This window comes from Bidens hawaiensis, unplaced genomic scaffold (genome assembly GCF_021521415.1).
Source record: "Bidens hawaiensis isolate Kalapana, Puna unplaced genomic scaffold, B.hawaiensis_p1.1 tig00419396_1, whole genome shotgun sequence".
Lineage (NCBI taxonomy): Eukaryota > Viridiplantae > Streptophyta > Magnoliopsida > Asterales > Asteraceae > Bidens > Bidens hawaiensis.
This window is the reverse complement of record NW_027504847.1, coordinates 102,950-122,218: the sequence shown is the minus strand read 5'-3', so window position 1 is coordinate 122,218 and position 19,269 is coordinate 102,950. Positions and strand designations below refer to the sequence as shown.

At 38.2% G+C, this 19,269-nt stretch overlaps 1 pseudogene; it reads right to left on the bottom strand.

Annotated features, from left to right (window-relative positions):
• Positions 1-2,366: 2,366 nt before the first annotated feature.
• On the bottom strand, positions 2,367-16,789 carry LOC143608618 (putative disease resistance RPP13-like protein 1; annotated as a pseudogene).
• Positions 16,790-19,269: the final 2,480 nt, after the last annotated feature.

The following is a 19,269-nucleotide window of genomic DNA, read 5'->3' as shown; positions in this document are numbered from 1 at the left end:
CCAAAGATAGGAACAAAAATCTATGAGGCCCGAACAAATATTTGGCAAACACATGGGTCGACTTTTTTGGTGACATGCGACATCTTTTGTTGGAAGAAAAAACTCGTTGTGCCGCCTAAAACACACGGCTTTGGTGACAAGCTTGGAGGGATACTCTTGGAATTCTTTCACTGAGGATAATTCTCGAATCTCTCTTCAAAAGGACATTATTAGAAATTTTTATTTTTACTAACTAGAGCTAGTTGTTCGCATGTGTTGCTTTTAGAAAACAATTCATTTGAGATAATTAAATACTCTGTATTTATTACCATAAACAGTTAAACACTATGAAAAGTATATTTGTAACATGTATATATATTTTATGAACGACAAATTATCTACCCTAGAAACTACTCCCACATTCATTTTGCAGGATTTAAACCGTTCACTTTTAGAATATAACAGAACGGAGATATCTTACAATCTTACCACTACATCATGTATGATATGATAATTAAAGAATACTTTCAAGCGATTATCAATTATTTTCGTAATTTTCCTTTATCGTTTACCTGTCATGAATAGCTGATTAATTTCTATACAATTATTTTGCATTAAACCTTTCTTATCCACCTTTAAATCACATACAATACTCCGTTAGCTTGCGTAGTCAATCTTGTTATTAAAATGAGCACCGTAAATTACATTAACGTTTCAAAAAACGACCTTTACAAGGGTTAAAATTGTAACTATATATTATTATAGGAAATATATGTGAATTTGATTATCAATAATGGTGAATTTTCTAACGGATAAAATGTTTTTAATAATATTAGGTGTAAAAGAGAGTAAAAGATTTTTAATAATATCGGGTGAATAGTCTAGGGCCGTGACCGTGTGGATAGGCTGGTATGGTTTCAAAAACCGGTAGATTTCACTTTTCACAACAGGTTTAGTTCTATTACATTTTTTTTTCCGTCTTATCAATCGTGCTCAAAAATCTGTGGCCAAACAAAAAAAATTGACAGAATAATTAACGAGATATATGTTAGGTGTTGAATGTTTGCCTTAAAACAAAACATATATAACATAATATCCAAAGGGTGGTACTAGATGTCTAGATAACCCCATAACATACGGAAGTATATTGAAACCCATTGTTGATATATTTTTCTAAACTTTATATATAGCTTATGTAGTTATGTGTATGATTCAAATAACAAAAATTATTAGCTAAACATGATTGAGAAAATTCAAATTTAATCTCTTATAGTAACTAAATAAATAAAGAGAGTTAAAATGAGACGACTTGAGGGGTACAAGTCGCTATTTATGATGATTTCCACAACTGTACTGGTCAACAATTTTATTTTGCATATAATGTGACCGGCAGACAACCACCGGATATTTGGATAAGTAGTCATAAATGTCCACTTGTGTATTTTTGTAATTTTGTATTTATTATAATAATAATGTTAAGCTGTCAACGTTAATATTTGAAATTTATAACATGGGTGTGCAATGTGCATATGTCGATGGGGTTAGTTTTTTTTCTCTCTACCCGAACCGAAAACCAAATTTTCGGATTTTGGTTTTTAAAAACCGTTTAGTTTCACTCTTCACAAATGGTTCAGTTTATTTTTGGTTTTTAAAAGCCGAATATACATGCGCTTAAAAATTTTAAGCTGGAAAAAAATGCCCCAATTAATTGATTATTACATATATGGATCTAAGATGTTTTAGGTTACACCATTTATTAATTATTTTATAAATGATTTTAAACCAATTGGTTTTAGTTAATATGGTTCGGTTTTAGTTAATGCAAACCCAAAACCCAATTAAAAAGTCGTTTTTAAAAGACTTAAAACCAAGCCGTTGTTTTTCTATTAGGTTTAGTATTTCCGGTTTGGTTACGTTGGTTACTCCTCCAGTTATGGTTTAATTATTTTGGTGTCATGCACACCCCTAGTCTAACGGCAAATTAACATACACAACAAAAGAACACATAACTTGAACAAGGCAAATAAGATTTAGCATGTCCCTTTTGCATGAATTAGAGGCATCAAAATTATGCAATAAAAAGTTTACGATTTACCATGAATATTAGTTTCATACATCATAAGTGCAACATGACAAGTTTTTTTGAGTAATTATAAACAAACCACACTTTATTAAAGTAGCAATATTGAGCTTCACAGTTCAAAACATAGGATCGAATCGGGTTGTGCTATAGTGAACCTTTTCATATATAGCACAACCCAAATTTACCTATTCATTAACGAATGGTCGAAATTGTCATCTATAAAAGAATCAAGAAAAATAAGAGTACAAATGACGTACCGTCAAACAGAAAAAGATCCCTAGGACACACGGGTTCCTCCTACATCGATCCATCGATGTCAAAAACATATACTTATCACTAAAAGGAAAACTATTCAAAATGTCAATAAATTGGTCCTTGTTAATAAACAGACTGAGATAATTATTTAGTTATACACATATTAAATAAAAGAAATAGTAGTCATAATGGCTTAAGAGGAGCATATATATATATATATATACCTTTTAGCAATTCCCAGTCGATGTAGATGCAAGGGATATGAGAAATGTGGGGCCAATAGTAAGAGTTTCTTCTACAACTCTTTTCTTTCAGTTTTGGACATTCAAATATTTTCAAACTCAAAATTGAAGGCAACAACATTGTTGGTAGATGAATCATTTCCGGGCAGTTGTTAATGTGAAGATGTTGGAGAGATGTGAGGTGTTGGGGTCTCATGGAAAGCGATTCCAACTTCTCGAAATTATTTATTCCGAGAGACGTAAGAGATGAAGGAAGAACATGAGACACTTGATGATTGTTACATGAATGTTTGCCAAATAATTGTAGTTTAACAAGAGAATTTGGATAATTTTGTGGGCCCCACATCGAGACGCACTTCTTCAACCCTCCTATCTCAAGAGAACAAAATTTGGGAGGCCAAAGTGCGCAAGAAAACGAAGCGTCCATACACGGGCAGTTTTTGATTACTAGATCTTTTAATGAGGTAAAATTTGGCAGCTCGTTGTCTGGAAATGACTCCATATTTGGACAATCTTCTATTATCAGTTGGATTAGATTCGGTAGCTGCAGTTGAGGAAATGACTTCATATTTTGGCAATCTTGTATGATTAAGTTGGTGAGGTGAATCGAATGATTTAACTCAACGATTGATTTTAGATTCGGCAAACGTTTTATATTTACATATTCAAGCGTCGACATGCTTTGGTGGTTAGTCATTTCTCTGACTCCAAACACTTTTTGTTGGGTTTCTATGGAAATTTTAAACTTAGTTAACCATTTAACTAGTCATTAATTAAGGCGGAAGCGTGATAATCACAAACTTAAACATATGTATCCATATATATATATATATATTACAAGTTTTATGATATGTTAATCTATGAATAACCCTTTATTCTTGTTTCAAGATTACCATTAATCTTAAGATTAGAAACCCGAGACAAAAGATCAAATAATACGGGAAAAAACTAAACTATCAAAGATTGTAAAACTTACATTCTTAAACCTTTAAGAGATGTAGTTGATGGTTGAAGAAGATGATGATGTTGATGCTAGACTTTCAAAGGGAAGATCCTCAAACGGAAGATACCCCGAGCCTCCAACACACACCGAGCTATGTTAGGGAGCTTGAACACGAGAAAAACGAGACCCGAACCTCTTCTTTTCTTGTCTTCGGCCGAACCAAAAGCAAGAGAGAAAATGTATTGTATATCTCTCTTCTTACTTGAAAGTATGTTGATGCTATTTAAAATGAGATCATATCTCAATCAAATCCTTGGTTAGGTCTTGGTCAAGTAAGTCTTACTCAACCTACATCAACTCTTTACCAACTTTGACCAAGTGTATGGAGTGTATGTGACTCATGTTTTAAATGATATATATATTTTATACCTTATAAAATATATGAACACCCCTTCTTTTATAAATCATTTTATAAAAGAACACATGTTTAAATAATCATTCCAATAATAATTATTTGAATAAATAAATTAACCAATTAATTTATTTAACATTTTCAAGTAATTATTCAGAAACCCGATTTCTGAATGTGTCGTGTTCTGTATTTGTTTTATAGATCATATCTCAACAAATACATAATTGGTGTGTGTCTAACTCGTTATTGGGTATGACCCGACTTGGATCAAACACGACTAGCCACATTAACCTAATTATGTGTCTCGGGCATACGGTATTCCAACAATCTCCCACTTGCACGAGACTCATAGGAAGTTAATGCTAATGGTGAATACCGCCTAACAACAGGTCACCATCCCTAGTGTGTTTGACTAAGTGCCATTCAATAACATCATCCCCTTCAAGTCCATACTTGATATGATATAGGTAAGTCTTATCACTACATCCCTTTGTTACTAGATGTCCTGTCAAATCGAAGAGACACAGAGTGATCATTCTCTCAATGATTTAACTTAACAGGCCTTAGACATCTAAACTCTCAACACATAAGAGGAACAAATCCCATCTTGACTGCATACATCCTCGTTGACATCTCGTATGATATCTGAGCTCTTTCTTTTACGTCATCGTGTTACCGAAATAACAAAGAAGAGAGTCAAGTTATCAGACTTGATGAAAAACCAGATCCAATATGCATCTCAGGTCAAAGGACACAATGATACTCGCCTTTACTCAAGGATTACTTATGATTAGTTATACTAACTCCATGCAGTGATCCTTGAGAGCGGGTCAGTCCAATATTTGTATCCCACAAATATCTATGAACTTTGGTGGCAAACCTATGCCCTATATTCATCACATGAATATCAACCAATACGGGTTCATAATAGTCTTACCTTCATACTTGTTCCCACAAGTATGATCGACTACGGACGTTTAGAACAACATAAGTCATTCATGGATTAAACATGCAAATATAGAACATAACTCATTGAATAATTAAAACATAATTAATTTTCATGAGATACCCATTACATTCGTTCTTATATAAACACTAAACACAGATTAAATCCACTCACTAGAATACCGAAGTCCTAATGCACAAACATGACCCTCATGCTTTGGCCTATCGAGGAGCTTCGTGAGTGGGTCCGCAATATTTTGATCGGTATGAACTTTATGAATACATATCTTTCCCTTTTCAACTTCATCCCTTATGTAGTTGAATCTGCGCTCAATGTGCCTCGTTTTCTGATGAGCACGAGGCTCCTTGATCTGTACAATAGCACCCTCATTGTCACAGAATATCTCTAGGGGCTCCTGAATGGTAGAGATAATCCCTAGATCCATGATGAACTTTTTCATCCATGCAGCCTCTTGGGCTGCCATTGAAGCGGCGATGTACTCAGATTCTGTAGTGGATAACGCGACAACATCCTGCTTCGAACTCTTCCAAGAGACAGCGCCTCCATTCAAAATGAAGACATATCCCGACTGTGACCGAGAATCATCTCGGTCAGTTTGGAAACTCGCATCCACGTAACCCTTTACGACGAGTTCCTCCTCACCAGACCCATATATTAAAAACATATCCTTAGTCCTTCTAAGGTATTTTAATATATTCTTGACAGCCATCCAATGACTGTCACCTGGGTTGTGCTGGTATCTACTCGTTATGCTTAAAGCATACGAGACGTCCGGTCTGGTGCACATCATTGCATACATAATAGATCCTATTGCCGAAGCATAAGGAACATGCTTCATCCTATCCTGCTCTTCCTTAGAGCTAGGACTTTGGGATGAGCTTAACACGGTTCCTCTAGGAATAGGTACCAAACCTTTCTTAGAGTTTTCCATCCTGAACCTTTTCAGGATTTTATCAATGTACGCACTTTGATTGAGTCCGATCAATTTCCTTTGTCTATCCCTATAGACCTTTATTCCCAAGATATATGTCGCTTCTCCAAGATCCTTAATTGAGAAACGACTACTCAACCACGCTTTAACGCTCTCCATACTTGGTATATCATTTCCAAATAAAAGTATATCATCGACATACAAAATAAGGAACATGATTATACTCCCACTAGCCCATTTATACACACACGCCTCATCACCGTTTTGGACGAAACCAAACGCTTTGATTTCTTCATTAAAACGATGATTCCACATCCGTGATGCTTGTTTCAACCCGTAGATTGATTTCCTTAACTTACATACTTTATCAGGATTAGATGGATCGACAAAACCTTCAGGTTGAACCATATGGACATCTTCCTCAAGATATCCATTAAGAAAAGCGTTCTTGACATCCATTTGCCATATCTCATAATCAAAATGAGCTGCAATGGCAAATAATATCCTGATCGACTTAAGCATCGCGACCGGCGAGAAGGTTTCATCATAATCAATCCCTTGAGTTTGCGTGAAACATTTTGCTACAAGTCGTGCTTTGTAAGTATCTAAATTTCCATGCATATCGGTCTTCTTCTTGAAGACCCACTTACATCCAACCATTTTGGAGTTAAGTGGACGATCAACCAATTCCCAAACTTGGTTATCGTGCATGGATTGCATCTCGGCGCTCATGGCTTCAAGCCACTTGTCACAATCAGGTTGTGACATAGCATCTTTGTAGGAGATCGGTTCATCCGAATCGACCAAGTAGCAATCATCCACAAGAAATCCATATTTCTTGGGAGGTCGACTAATCCTACTAGATCTGCGAGCAACGTGTGTATGATCAACCATTTGATCACCTTCAACATCCTCGTGTTGAAAACTAGTATCGACCAACTGTGTATCATCCAGTGATTCTTGAACCTCTTCAAGTTCCACTCTCTTTTCACTAGGTCCTTCCATAAGGAACTTAGTTTCTAAGAAGTATCCTTTGCGTGAAACAAACACCTTTTGTTCACTAGGATCATAGAATATATATCCTATATCATCCTTTGGGTATCCTATGAAGATACACCTGATGGATCGAGCCTCAAGCTTATTTGGGGTGTCACGTTTAACATAAACTATGCATCCCCATACCCTTAAATATGAAAAGGATGGAACCTTTCCATGCCACACTTCATAGGGTATTCGATCCACCTTTTTGGTCGGGGCCATATTCAAAATACGAGCCGCTGTAAGTAGCGCATATCCCCAAAATGATGGCGGTAGTGAGCTTCTTGCCATCATTGATCGAACCATGTCCAACAGTGTTCTATTCCTCCTCTCGGATACTCCGTTATGTTGAGGAGTTCCAGGAGGAGTGAACTGTGAAATAATTCCACAATCTCTAAGATGACATTGAAAAGCATCACTTAGGTATTCGCCTCCTCTATCGGAGCGGAGTACCTTGATTGTTCGGTCGAGCTGATTTTGTACTTCATTTTGAAATTCCTTGAACATTTCAAAGGCTTCATGTTTGTGTTTAATTAGATACACATACCCATATCGACTAAAATCGTCGGTAAAGGTAATGAAGTACCTTTCACTATTCCTACTAGTGGGCTTGAGAGGTCCGCATACATCCGTATGTATGATACCTAACAAGTCCTTAGCCCTTTCATTTGTACCTTTAAAAGGTTCTTTGGTCATCTTGCCTTGAATACAAGATTCACACTCATCAAACGAACCTAACTCATTTGTTTTCAAAAGATCATTCTTTTGGAGAGTATTTACACGATTCTTGTTTATGTGTCCAAGACGACAATGCCAAATGTAGGAGTCACTCAAATCCTTTTTGAGTCTTTTAGTGGAAGTTTGATATAATGAGCTATTTGAGGTATTGTCATGAACCAATTCATAAATACCGTTGTTTGGTACAGCTTTAAAATAAAAGATACCATTAGATGATACATGCATTTCTGATTTTACAAATTTAAAGTCAAAGTTACATTGTCTAAGAAGGTGCATGGAAATAATATTCCTAGTCAAACTAGGAGCATACAAAACATTTCTCAAAACAACTTCCAAACCACTTGGAAGCGATAAAGTGAAGTCTCCTCTAGCGACCACGTGCACCCTTGCACCGTTGCCCATGAAAAGACTCACTTCGCCCTTCTTTAAGTCTTCATTCCTTTTGAACCCCTGCAACCAATTGCAAATATGAGTTCCACATCCGGTATCCAATACCCATGTGTTAGAAGAAATAAGATTTAGCTCAATATTAATCATAAAGACATTACCCGAGGCATGCCCCGCATTCCTCTTGTCTCTTAGCTCTTTTAGGTAGACCGGGCAATTGCGTTTCCAATGTCCGGTCTCCCCACAACCAAAACAAGGATCATCCTTATGACCCCTCGGTTCCACAACCTTTTGTTTCTTTGCCATAACCGGTGCCTTGCCCTTACCCTTAAGATGCACAGGAGGACCCTTTCTTTTTGCTACCTTAGCCTTAGGATTGGGCTGAGATCGATTCTTGGATCCACCTTCATTGATCGCAAACACGGGTAAAACACTTTTACCCATGCTCGCCTCGGCTGTTTTAAGCATTGAGTGAAGTTCTCCAATGTTTTTGTCCCACCCATTCATGTTATAATTTAACACGAAAGTGTCGAACCTTTTCGACAAAGAGTTAAGGATCAAATCCGTTGCTAACTCTTTTGAGATGGGACAATTGAGCTTGGCGAGGCGATCAATGTAACTTTTCATCTTAAGTACATAAGTTGAAACTGGTTGATTATCATCCATTCTACATGCATGCAAGGCTCGAACCGTTTCGAACCTTTCAACCCTCGACTGCTTAAGGAACATTTCCTTAAGTTGAGTAATCATGTCGTACGCATTATGGTTTTCGAAATCCTTTTGGATTTCGGGAACCATAGTCGCCAACATGAGGCATGACACTTGAATGGAATCTTCCGTGTGTTTGACCCAATTCATGTATTCGACCTCACTTCCCTCTTCCGGTTCGTTGGGGATAGGTGTTTCCAAAACATGATATAATTTTTCTTGTTTTAGAACAATCCTTAAATTTCGGAACCAATCCGAAAAGTTATTGTGGTTAAGACGGTCTTTAGCGAGAATAGATCGGAGAGATACGTTTTGGACGTTAGGGATTATGTTGTCGTCGACGTGTGCGGCCATCTGCAGAATTTTAATTAAGTTCATTTTAGTGTTTTACATATTTTAATTATTAATACCCTTTTATATATATACCAAATATAATTAATAATTAAAATCTAGAATCCAACGATAAACACGACTCCGGTTAGGTGACCTTTTTCCCATTGTCGGTTTATCAAGGTAGTTATTCATAACAATTGCAAACCCTTTTGCAACTTCTAGAGTTTATGGGACCGGTTCGAAATCATATTTCGTGTCGGCATGTTTATCCCATCAACACCTATTAGACCCCATGCTTGGGTGACCCTCTTCACATGGTTCCAATTTAAGTCGTCCTACTTGTATCAACTTGTAATATTAACATACAAACGGTTAGGTGACCTTTTTCCCATTTATATGCCAATATTACCTCAACATATTAATTTGCTCTACGCGGTTAGGTGACCTTTTTCCCACTAAGAGCTTACTAATATGTTAAGCGTTATACAAAAGGATGGTGTTTAACTTGTTATCCTTAATTTTAAAAGGGATTTTTAGTTTTAATAATTCTAGTTGTAAAACTTTAAATCATGTTCTAACATGCATTTAGTAACATGATTATTTTGAAACCATTTTCAAAATTCTAATTTATAATAAAACCATTTTATTATGGGCGTGAGACGGCTAGTTAATAAATCCATTTTATTAAACTACGTGTCACGTAATTACCGATAATTATTAGAACCCGTTTTATGCTTTGTTAATTAATTCTATGTGACGAAGTTGATATCCTAATATCTAGCAACCACATAATCAAACAATCATTAACAAGCATACACAATTATACTAGACACGAGCCACTAAGTTAGACCACACTTGTTAGCCGAAACAAGTGTGTGTCTTAGGTCCGATCCTAAGGGACACATGACACATGGATGTTGTAGCTCCCACTCGATCCCGCATCCAAAAACGTCGAGCATCTTCTTCAACCCCTTTTGTGATCCAATGGGCTTGTAATTTGGACCTTAGCTTCCAATTTTGCAACCTTCTTTAATTTTACAAAACAAATGTCCTAATACATTTTTCTATAAAATAAAGATATTGCAAATAATCTATTTATTACATACCCATATGAATAAATAATTACAAAATTGCCCATAATTAATTATTACAAACCGAAACTTTGAATAATTAATCACAATCACAACAAATATCCATTTGGTCTACGGCTCGGTCTAGTTTTAACAAACATAACCCGTTATGTCTTAGGAACCCGTTCCAAAACCCCTTGACCTTATCGGGCCTAATCCAACCCAATAATTTGATTATGGGCTTCGGCCCACATGTGCAAAACACATGGGCTTCGGCCCAATAGGAAGTCTCATGGGCTTCGGCCCATTTAACCAAAAATGGGCTTCGGCCCATATAGCTTTCTCCCCCTTTTTTTTTCCGGTTAGCCCAATAACCAAAACAAGTTGGCTTCGGCCCAATATCACCCGAATTGGGCTTCGGCCCATATACTCGGTTTTATATTATTATTATTATTATTATTATTATTATTTTTTTTTTGAACAAAGCCAAAAAAATATAACAAGATTAAATACAGAAAATCATGCATGTTAATTTTTTGTATAAAATCTTTCAAGGGGAAAATATAAAACCGAAAACCCGAAGCTTAGTTTCCCGTATCCCGGCTCTTGATGCCATTTGTTGAGTTTCTATGGAAATTTTAAACTTAGTTAACCATTTAACTAGTCATTAATTAAGGCGGAAGCGTGATAATCACAAACTTAAACATATGTATCCATATATATATATATATATATTACAAGTTTTATGATATGTTAATCTATGAATAACCCTTTATTCTTGTTTCAAGATTACCATTAATCTTAAGATTAGAAACCCGAGACAAAAGATCAAATAATACGGGAAAAAACTAAACTATCAAAGATTGTAAAACTTACATTCTTAAACCTTTAAGAGATGTAGTTGATGGTTGAAGAAGATGATGATGTTGATGCTAGACTTTCAAAGGGAAGATCCTCAAACGGAAGATACCCCGAGCCTCCAACACACACCGAGCTATGTTAGGGAGCTTGAACACGAGAAAAACGAGACCCGAACCTCTTCTTTTCTTGTCTTCGGCCGAACCAAAAGCAAGAGAGAAAAGGTATTGTATATCTCTCTTCTTACTTGAAAGTATGTTGATGCTATTTAAAATGAGATCATATCTCAATCAAATCCTTGGTTAGGTCTTGGTCAAGTAAGTCTTACTCAACCTACATCAACTCTTTACCAACTTTGACCAAGTGTATGGAGTGTATGTGACTCATGTTTTAAATGATATATATATTTTATACATTATAAAATATATAAACACCCCTTCTTTTATAAACCATTTTATAAAAGAACACATGTTTAAATAATCATTCCAATAATAATTATTTGAATAAATAAATTAACCAATTAATTTATTTAACATTTTCAAGTAATCATTCAGAAACCCGATTTCTGAATGTGTCGTGTTCTGTATTTGTTTTATAGATCATATCTCAACAAATACATAATTGGTGTGTGTCTAACTCGTTATTGGGTATGACCCGACTTGGATCAAACACGACTAGCCACATTAACCTAATTATGTGTCTCGGGCATACGGTATTCCAACACTTTTTCCATCACTTCGTTGCAGTTGTAGATTGTAAGCGACTTGAGATTGTGTCGTGTTGGGAAGGAGACTGATGTAAGCGAGCCACAATCATAGAGCGTCAATCTCTCCACGCTATTTGGACAACTACACGTAACCATACTTCTACAGTTTTGTACCTCAAAAATCTTAAGACGTGTTGGGGGGTTGCTCCCATCATCATCATCTCTTTCTCCTAATCTCACAGTATTCGAACAATAAGACACTTGTAACTTCTTTAAATTCATAAGAATATTACTCGTGCTTGCTTCTGTTTTCCACAAGTATCTTATTTCATTACAATCCTAGATCTTTAGCTCTTCAACCAACTCAAGATGCTCCATAACACCTAACCACTTCTCATCGGTAAGCCCTGAAATATATTCAATTTCTAAACTGGTGATATAAGAAGTTGCACGAACTAGACTTTCAAGTCCCGTATCGAAAATCAACACACAAACTAAACGAATAACTCTTGTTTATTAATAAGAAAATCTAACTCAAAAAATTGATTACAATATCTATCAAACCCTAACACGGTTTGACTCTTGATGAACCCTAACTCGGTTACACCAACCTCACTCTAGATGAACCCTAACTCGGTTACATCTCATGTGTGTCTCTTAGATGAACCCTAACTCGGTTGCACCTAGCACCACACCACCTATAATGTCTAACCATGACTTGGTTTATATAGACTAACCTAAATTGTTAGCCAAGACATTACCAATTATAATTACAATACAATTAGGAAACATAACCACTATGACCTACTTGTCGATATTGGTCCCTCAAGTTCACCGACTTGTGACTTGGAGTCTGAAATTACTTCCAACAATCACCCCCTAATTTCTGACTCGAAATAGGTGAATCTTCAACTTCGAGCATGTCTCTTTTGCCCTGTTTGATTTGACCCATGACTTGACCTTCTCGGTTTTCACATTCATCTTGGTCTTGATCTCCCCGGAACTTTTCTTGATCCATAGATGTGTTCTTCGGCTCCCCCGAACTCGACTGCCTTTGTGACCCTGTCCCCGACCATTCACTCGGTCGTATGAAAACGCATAACCACTCCTTTGGCTGCAATCCCGATCATCTAATCGAGCGAACAACAATCTTCCTTGATCTTCTTTTATTTCCAAATCAAAACACGAGCACATCCTTTAAATCAAAACCTTGATCTAAACGAACCTTGTATTGAACCCACTTGTCCAACCCAAATAGTAATCAAAGTTTAATGGCTAAACCAAACATGCTAAACCAATAAAGAAAATAAATTAAACCCAACTTGTTCTATATTTTCTTCTTTTAATTCCTCGACACCGAAAAGTCAAATATAACTTTTAAATTCCTTTTTTTCCGAATGAGCACCAAAACCCTTCTTTGTTTACTTATGCTAACTTTTTTCTTTCAATTCGTGGTCACCAAAAATCAAACCAACCTTGACTTTTGAGCAGAATAACAAGCCGCACGTGACGGACTCCGCTGATCAGAAAAGAGCGTCTCTCTCTTTCGGTCACCAAATATCAGTCCCTTCTTCGACCCTTGTCTCGATCGCCGAAGATGGCTTGACCGAACTCTCCTTATCAATCACGACTTTCGATGTCTTGAGTCTTCGGTCACGTCCTTGACGATTTCTTGAACTTGGCTCTGATACCAATTCAAGTCCCGTATCGATAATCAACACACAAACTAAACGAATAACTCTTGTTTATTAATCAGAAAATCTAACTCAAAAAACTGATTACAATATCTATCAAACCCTAACTCGGTTTGACTCTTGATGAACCCTAACTCGGTTACACCAACCTCACTCTAGATGAACCCTAACTCGGTTACATCTCATGTGTGTCTCTTAGATGAACCCTAACTCGGTTGCACCTAGCACCACACCACCTATAATGTCTAACCATGACTTGGTTTATATAGACTAACCTAACTTGCTAGCCAAGACATTACCAATTATAATTACAATACAATTAGGAAACATAACCACTATGACCTACTTGTCAATATTGGTCCCTCAGGTTCACCGACTTGTGACTTGGAGTCCGAAATTACTTCCAACAGACTTCTCACGACCCCATAACCACAACCAGTGACTATTAGAACCCTGAGCATAGGCGGTGTTTCAAGTGAGACTTCAACCAAATTAGGACAACATCTTATATAAAGTTCTTGAAGGCATGGAAACACTCTATGTGCACCCCCATTATTGGTTGACCATACCTTCCAACTTTGCATATCTCCAAAACTTAAGATTTCTAGTGATGGGAATGTGATACTATTATTCCCAAGTAACTCCAAACCTACAACTTCAACGTTGTCCATGCCTCGAATAACCAACTTCTTAAGTAAGGGTAGCCGCCCAAGTGCTGGTAGAGATGTACATTTTCTACAGTTACGTATGGACACATGAACCAACTTACAAAACGATGGATCCCCAACCCAATCAGGAAACTCTATACCGCCATATGAAAAGATTTCGAGTTTTCTAAGGTTATTACCATGAGGATTCAGCACATCAAGGACCTCCTTCTCTAGTGTTTCATTTCGAAAACCACCAACCACGTTATCCCATTCCAACTCTAGCTCAATAAGCTTTTTTAGCGACAAGTTTGCTTCTCGAGCATGCATCATAGTTTGAACTTTGTCCAATCCCTTAATGGGAGTTTTCCCATGGAGATTCTTTAGCTCTTTAAGCTCTGATATTGTCAAGCCGTCATCCTCTCCGATGATGATCTTTGTGAGAGTTTGTAAGCTTTTTAAGTTACCAATCATTAAGGGTGTCTTTTTTTAAAGCGGAGTATCTCTAATGTCAAAATGCAGCAAATTTTTAAGCCTCAAAAGGCTTTTAGGCAACTTAGTTAAACTCCAACAACCAAAAACAATCAATGTTTGTAAGTTATACAAATTTCCCACATTTTCAGGTAACTCTTTGATTTGAGTTTGAGACAGATTAAGATATCGCAAGTGCTTTAAACAACCAATGAAATTCGGTACCTCACTTATCTGAAAACCACTCAAACAAAGAACCCTTAACAATGATAACCCAGGAAGTAAGTCAACCAAGATCTTACTAGATAAGTAAAAGTATCCAAATCTTTGTTTCACTCTAACCGATGCTGCTAACAATGTTCTTAAACTTTTAACTCCTTTCAACGTCTCCAATTTTTGGTAAGCAACATATTTTTTAGGAATAAATGACATATGATGGTACTTTGCCAAAATTTCCCTCTTCATCTCCGTGTGATTGTCAAGCCTTAGAAACGAATCTCCTGCAATAAATGTAGCTAAGTCATTCATGAGGTCGTGCATCAAAAACAACGATTCCTCATTAGGTGCAAGTTGAAAAAATGACCTTGATAATAACATTTCGAAATATTCATAGCCTAAACGTTCTGGAGATTTGTTCGTCTTGGATTGGTTTAAAAACCCTTCAGCCATCCACAATAGAATCAATTCTTCCTTGTCAAACATAAAGTCCTTGGGAAACAAGGAGCAATATGCAAACAATTGCTTTAAACATGCAGAAAGATCATGATAGCTTAGCCTAAGAGCCGGAAGAATCTCATTGACACTTTCTAAATCCCATATCACACTATTCAACACGCCATCCCAATCTTCTTCATTTGTTTTTGTCCGCAATAGCCTTCCAAGTACTCTTAAAGCCAAAGGCAAACCACCACATTTTTTCACAATACCTTCACCTAATGGTCTAAGTGTTTCATGTGAATCAAAGTTGTCAACACCTAACGCATGTTGAGCAAATAAAGACATGGCATCGTCATGTGACAAACTCTTCAAATGGTCTAGATGATCCAACCCTAGCTTTTTTAGCAAATGCTCCTTACGAGTTGTCATGATAACTTTACTTCCATAAGCCCCTGAATGAAACGGGCGCACTAAAATTTCCCAATCACCATAGTTTTCACTCCACACATCATCAAGCACTAGTAGAAATCTTTTGTTTGCAAGTTGCTCTACAAGTGCCATTTGAAGCTGATTTAAATCTTCAAAATCCCTACTTTCTCTAGTCATAGCTTGAAACATGGTTTTGCTTACCTTAAAGATATCAAACTCATCCGAAACACAAACCCATGCCTTGAGTTCAAAGTGACCCTTCACTTGTGTTTCGTTATATAAAAGTCTATCTAGGGTGGTTTTACCTACACCACCCATTCCAACTATGGGTACGATGCTGAACTTTTGATCACATGGGTCGTCCACCAACAACCTTCTAAGCAATTTCTCTTTATCTGCGTCTCGCCCCACGATGCCAGATGCATCTGGCAAAGAAGTCTCATTTCTTCTACTCATATTCTTTGGCCTTTCATCTCTCACAATTAAACCTAGAGAGGTTTTTTCCTTTGCTAGATCTTCTAACTTGGTAGTAATATCATCTAACTTGTGACACAATCTATTACTTATTGAGATACTTGTACAACAAGTTGGGAGGAGCTTTCTTACCTTGCTACAAACTCGTCTTGATTCCTCGGTTATCTCACAACGCATAGCTTCAGTTGCCAGATCATCAAGTATGTCATCGATGTCGTAAGCCAAATGATGGAGACTATTCAACCATTGTTTAACAGATTCATCATTTATTTCTTTTTGTGATGTATCATTAATAAAAGCTTGAATCTGGGACAATGTCCTCTCGAGTTTCTTCACCTCTGAATGAATTCCCTGTGACCGAACAAGCTTCTTGATGGCTTCATCGGCTAGTTTCTCGAAAACCGCATTGAGGACGGCAGAAGCAACAATTTCAGCCATTGTTAGATGAGTTTGCAAGAGTGATTTCAGCTTTTGTTTATGGTGATCATTTCAAACATTGTATTGGTCAACTTTGTAACAGTCTTTTGCATATTTTACACGGAAGCCACTTGACTTTTGGATGAGCAAATTAATTGGCCGGCAATTAAATTAAAAGAATATGTGACTTTAGATTTCAGTTTATTAATTACATGGGGTTGCTCTTAACTTTTAAGAATTACATTAAATGAAATAAATACTTGTTTATTAGCATAAACACTGTTAAAAGAAAAGCTATCAAATATATAGAATGTTATACATATATATATTTGAGCATGGGCATGTTTACTATATGTGGATGTTCGACATGGTAAACGGATGACGTTCGGGTAAGCCTAGCTGAAGAAACACCAGTCGAACCCCGACAGATTACGAGTAACCTGAGGGTCCAAGAGACGTTTCCCACGAGGGGTTAATTCCGGCAAGATGGTTCTTCCGATAACCTGCAAAACAGACACCGTGAGCTCGTCACTAAGAAAGGGGGGGGGGTTCCTCCTTGTGACCACCCTCCGGCGTGAGAATCAGTCTATATTACTCTTTGAATATAAAAGTATATTAATAATACTAGAGCAGTTATCAGGTAAATTATATAAGATATTAGATGATGTAAGATATTACCATTTGATGTCTTTTATAGCCGAAGGTGGGTTTCCAAGGAGGTTTAGCCGGCCTAGTACTCTGCCAACTGTGGCCTACGCACGTGCTCTGCTGGTAATTGGTGGATAGGTAGCGGCTGATAGTGACCAGGCGTGCTGTTCACTTTTCTTTTTCCACCAACTACAGGCTAGGCACGTGGTATGGCAGGAGTTGGTGAGCAGGCGGCGGCTATTGGTCACAGTGCTGTGGCGTGTTGCCATGCTGCTGTCAGTGAGCTGTCGTATCGTTGGTCAGATCTTTTGTCCATACCTCGTCAGGTATCACACAAAAGATCCTCCATTATTATACGGACTGGCTCATTTAGGCGGGAGTTTTCCCCCTCCCGCCTTTATGCGGGAATGTTCCCGGCTTTGCTCATTCCTTCTTCAGGTGACTACTGAATTATTACGAGTCTGAGCCTTATGCGTGTAGCCATGCTGCGCGGGTGGCCAGTCCCTAATGGCGGGTATCCGCACCTGCGGGAACAGGGGATACTTGGAACCATAGGGAGGCATTTCCTGCGGGACCAGCTTGCGTACCGCATGTGAGGTCGTCACAACTCAGAGCGTGGTGGGTCCTGCAGGTTTGGAAGGTCGCGGCGCAGACGTCCCTATGGTGAAGTCTGCGGGTTCAACTGCGCAGACGTCCGTTTAAGGAGTCTTGCGTGTTCAACTGCGCAGACGTCTCCTTTTAAGGAAGTCTTGCGGGTCCTAACCGCCTCTGCTGGGACCTACCTCTTCAAGTCCCCCCAGTCCAATGTTCTGCTCATGAATGTTTAATAAAGTGAGGTGAACTTTTGGACTTAAGAAAGGGGTTTTCGAAAAGGGTTTAGTTTTATGGGTTTTCCGCGGGAAGTCTTACCCACGGGTTTCCCAATGTCACGCAGAATTTCCCAATGTTCTGCTTGATCTCTGGGATGATGCGGATAGGTCTGTAACCTCCCCGCAAGTCAGGAGCGTTTAGAACCTTTTGTGTAGATTCTCCATGAGGTCTTGGTGGTTTTGAACATAGTGATCAATCATGTTATAACCACCAATTCCATCCTGAAGTTTCAAACAATCTAGTTCTTGACGTTCCCGCTATGCGGGGATGTTAATCCCGTTTCTGCAAGCATGGCCCAGAAGATCCTTCTTGGTTTCAATTCCCATGGAGTGCTCGGTATGCGAAGGGTTTTGCCTTGACGCTGTACCCGCACTTCGTCTTATTAGTTACTTTACTCCCAAGGTATCCCTGGCGTTAAATCCCTGCAGGGCTAGGTTCGTGAAGGGTTTTGCCTTAACACTGTACCCGCACCTGACTTATGGTTGCCGAGGTGTTCCTGGCGTTTAATCCCCTGCGGGCGCTAGGTATGTGAAGGGTTTTGCCTTAACACTGTACCCGCGCCCGACTTACAATTGGATGCCGAGGTATGACTTTTTACGGGTGCTAGGTATGTGAAGGGTTTTGCCTTAACACTGTACCCGCACCCGGCTTTATAGTCGGGGTTTTTCCGGTTTCCGTTCCCTACGGGTGCTAGGTATGTGAAGGGTTTTGCCTTAACACTGTAACCGCACCCGGCTTCATAATTGGGTTTTTCCGGTTTCCGTTCCCTGCGGGTGCTAGGTATGTGAAGGGTTTTGCCTTAACACTGTACCCGCACCTGGCTTCATAATTGGGTTTTTCCGGTTTCCGTTCCCTGCGGGTGCTAGGTATGTGAAGGGTTTTGCCTTAACACTGTACCCGCACCCGACTTCATAATTGGGTTCTCTTGGCCTCTGTTCCCTGCGGGTGCTAGGTACGTGAAGGGTTTTGCCTTAACACTGTACCCGCAGCCGTCTTACGGACAACTGGATAGCCAGGGTGAGGGGTTTTTCCCGCTTACTTTTCGAATCTTTTTGAATATTTGAAATTTGAAGAGTTGGTGAAAGGATAAGAACAGTCGTCGTGCGACGGTTTCTTCTGACTGTGTCAGGACGTGTCAGGACGTTATGGCGACGTGACATTATATGGTCATTCCAGACGCTTTTTACGGCGCGTGGGCGCGATTTTCTGGCCGCGTGGCCGCTAAATTAAATTCACTCGTCCTTTCAACAGCTGTTGCCAGCTTGCCTGGTGCCACATGTCACTATTTCATTGCACCTTCAATTTCTCTCTC